Raw genomic sequence first — 3940 nt, 5'->3', positions numbered from 1 at the left:
TAGAATTTGTTTGAAACAGTTTACAACACTGAGTGACAGGATTGAAGAGGGAAGAGTTTTCTACTTTAAATTTAATTCTAACTTTAAACTGGAGATGAACATTTTTAGTAGTTCATATTCTAACATACAGAGGAAGTCATGACATTCCCTTTTTTAAAAAAGAAAAAACATGTGAAGCTCCTCCCCCCAGCTCCAGATGGACAGACAGACATGAGAGAGGCCAGGAAGCAAAGAAGTGTTGTGCTCCTCTCCAGTGCTCTGGTGTTGTTGTGCTCTTCTCAGCTCCATCATGAAGACCTGCTGGCACTGGGCGCTGGTGGAAGTTTGCAGCTCTCACTGGAAAGTCCTGAGGCTCCTCCCACTCTGAAGCAGGCAGTTGCTCCCAGCCAGCCCTCACTTTCACTCTCTGGTGTAGGAGTGAAGAACAAAATCAGAATCAAGAACCATCACTCTTTCATTGGGGCTCCTTTCTCCTTGTTCTGATCCAGAAATTCAACAGCTTCTATCATTGATTTGACAGGAAATGTTGATGACACACTGGGATTTTTGTTCTCCTGCTGTCACTGTCAAGTGCAGCTGAACATGAGAGGTAGCAGGATCATTCATGTGTTCATGTTTCCAGCAGACAAGGAGGAAACCTGGGAGGACTTCAGTGACTTTGATCAGTGGTTCTCACTTCATCTTCTCAGTATAAAGTTCAAAGCGAGCTGGCCAGGAGTTGAACCTAGAATCTTCTGATCCGTAGTCAGACGCGTTGTCCATTGCGCCACCAGCCCTGTGAAGAAGCTGCTATGTTCATGTGTGCTTGCTTTTACAGAAAAGCCCAACAAGGTGGTGGCATTTTCAGGGGACACAATGGTGCAGTGGTCAGCACTGTGGCCTCACAGCAAGAAGGTTCAGCTCTCCTCCTATTTGGTTGCTAGGAACCTGAATCAGTCCTCAGTGGAGCCGTGCTGCTGAGGCTGAGTGAGGCTGAGTGAGGGACTGAGCAGGAGCCAGCAGGTCCAAGCAGGTTCAGGCAAACTCCCCTCGGTCCACCAACATCAAAGCAGAGGAACAGAGTTCATCTAACAAAATGGATTCATATCATCTCCTCTTGGAATGTTCTGGAACTACAAGTACACTTAAAATGGCTGACTTATGACAACAGAAGGAACTTTGAAGTAGATTTGATTTATTTAAGTCAGTGACAGTCATTTTTTCAAGAACTTAGTTCAGGTAACTTGATTGTTTTACTAAGATGAGCTTTAATGTTCTACCATTGAAACAAGACCTTCATGTATTTATGATGACATCACCAATAGGAGCCTTCAGTCTGTCAGGGGGTAGAGTTCAGTCACCACCAATGACATCAGAGTCAGAGTTAGAGATCAAAGACAGACATTAAAGTCTCACATTAAAGTCTCTCTTATTAAAAAAATTAAAGTGTTATATCTTTGAAAATATACTGCAATACATGAAATATTATATTTCCATGGATGGTAACCTCGTTCTTATATTCTTTAATATACTGCAATAGTAATGGACCCTCAATGACACTGTAGTGATGAATCTATCAAGGAGTACAAATGATTATAATCAGAGAATTTTGAAGTCAAGTTTGAGATCAGTTTGATCCTCTCTCTCTCTCTGTCTCTCTCTCTCTCTCTCCCTCTGTCTCTCTCTCCCCCCTCTCTCTCCCTGTCTCCCCCCTCTCTCCCTCTCTCTCTGTCTCCCCCCTCTCTCCCCCTCTCTCTGTCTACCCCCCCTCTCCCTCTCTCTCTCTGTCTCCCCCCTCCCTCTATCTCTCTCTCTCCCTCTCTCTCTCTCTCTGTCTCCCCCCCTCTCTCTCTCTCTCAGGAGCTTTTAAATGAATATTTTAATAAAACAGAACAGGAGACTGAAGAGTGATCACTCAAACCCACAGGCTGAATGGGACATCTCTTAAAAAATTGAACCACTGAGTAAAACCATAGAAGCGCTCCTGTCTAGTCGGTGCTAACAAGTTAGCTGTTGAGTGAGTCCAGCTGTGCTGTCTAGGAATCCTGGTCAAAAGCCTCCACACATCAAACAGCTGGTGTGTTGGTGGATCTGTGGATCCTGCTGGAAGAAGCAGGGTGGAGCTCTGAATGGTTCCTGTCTCAAAGAGCTTCTCTGTGCAGCTCCCATCAGCTCCTAAAAACAGGAAACCAGCAGATTCACTGTTGAACGGTGGCATTAAAATGTCTCAAAAGCTGTCCTGTCCACCATTTGTTGGTGCAAAGACATTTAAAAACACCAGTTGAACATTTTCCAAAGTTGCTCTCACCTTCTTTCAAACACCTGGAATGATTTCCTCCAAACCAAAAGAAACTGGTAAAAAAACAACAACAAAAACTCCTGGAGAATCAAACTCCACCGTCTGCTCCAACTGGACTTGGGACTTCAAATGACCTCCATTAAAAGCCTGCCTGCATCCCCATTCACTGACTGTTGTGCTGTGGGTCTCCTGGACAAACATGGCAGGATCCTCTTGATCTCCAGGAGTTTAAAAGAGCAGCTCTTTTAGAATGGGTTCTGGCTCCATTCAGGTTTAGAGAGCTGAGACTAAAATCACACATGAATGAAAGAGGGAACCCAACAAAACAAGTCAGCGTGAAAGAGGAGCAGATTTTAAAACTCCTCATCATTTCCACCTCCAGGAGTGAAGCCTCCCGGGACCCAAGAGGCTCCAGCTGGCAGAGGTCTCACTGGTTTCTCCACCACCTCGCTAACCTGAGCTGGAGCATCTGAGAACCAAACAGTGACCCCCTTCATTCCAGAGCCGACTCCACAAACTCTGAGCCCCCACTTTACCCACAGCCAGCAGGGCTCCTCAACACTGCATGACACACGACGACTAAATTTAACACTTCTCATCAAGAGATCTGTCACAGGTGTCTACTGTGGAGGGTCAATCTGTCCGTCCACATTCAGATCATAAACACAGCGACTCCTAAGCACCAGTAGAGCCTGCTCATCGTCCCTGGGTGGGCTCGAACCACCAGCCTCTTGGTTAACAGCCGAGCGCGCTGACCGATTGCGCCACAGAGACTCTGAGGCACCGCTTTTCATGAAGAGTTTTCAGGCTAAATTCAGTTTGTGAGGTCCACACTGCACATTTGAGGGACCATGAAGGACAGAGGAGAGTCTGACTGTCATGGTGAAAGCCTTCAGCACTAGAGCTGAAACAGCCCCACCATCTTAACCCCCCCAGACCAAACAGGCTTCATCAGAAACAGACCCCCCTCCTAGAACATCCAGAGATCATCAGTCTCATTAATAGAACATGACAAACAATCAAGAACTTGTTATTGTTTGATCAGAAGCTGAAACAATGTTTCTATGTTTGTCAGTTCTGGTCTGAATGAAAGAGGAGGTTTTCTTGGTCATGTGACGTGGGTGAGAGTTCAACTAGAACTTCCTGATTCAACAGGATTTGAGTTTGTTGGGATTTTGTCAAAGCCACCAACCAAACCTCTGAGTGGTGCAGATGTCTGCTGCCTCCTCAGAGCAGACTGGAGCTCAGCCTCACTCACCTGTGGGAGCCCCAGCAGAGCCACCGTGTGATGGAGTTTCAGTTTAGGCTCCAAGGTCCTGGATTGAATTGGTGTTTTGTGTTTTTAGGCCTCCTAGCACCGATGAATGAATGAACCATTGTTCCAGAGGGAGCTGGTGTCAGGTCAGTCCCTGTTTCTACAAGACCTCCTGCTGCAGAGCCAAACTGGGAAACATTTGAAACTCAAAATCCTGTTCTTGTCACAATCCTGGTCTCCTAAATCAAGGCCTGTTCAGTCAATGGTAGAGCAGAGAGGAGCAGAGGAAGAGAGCTGGGACCAGAACCAGAGGTCGATGGATCAAAACCATCCTCTGCTAAAAGAAAGGAACAAAATAAACCCTTATCTTTAGGAATGTGTGTCTGTTAAAAAGAGGTTCATAAGGA

At 45.9% G+C, this 3940-nt stretch overlaps 1 non-coding gene across 1 annotated transcript; it reads right to left on the bottom strand.

The window, feature by feature from the left end:
• Positions 1-703: 703 nt before the first annotated feature.
• On the bottom strand, positions 704-776 carry trnar-acg (transfer RNA arginine (anticodon ACG)). Its single transcript has one exon. It is a non-coding gene; the product is annotated as a tRNA-Arg (tRNA).
• Between the last annotated feature and the right edge of the window lie 3164 nt (positions 777-3940).

This window comes from Aulostomus chinensis, chromosome 1 (genome assembly GCF_037954235.1).
Source record: "Aulostomus chinensis isolate RoL2024-O1b breed Wild chromosome 1, RoL_Achi_v1.0, whole genome shotgun sequence".
Classification (NCBI taxonomy): domain Eukaryota; kingdom Metazoa; phylum Chordata; class Actinopteri; order Syngnathiformes; family Aulostomidae; genus Aulostomus; species Aulostomus chinensis.
This window is presented reverse-complemented; position numbering and strand designations above follow the sequence as displayed.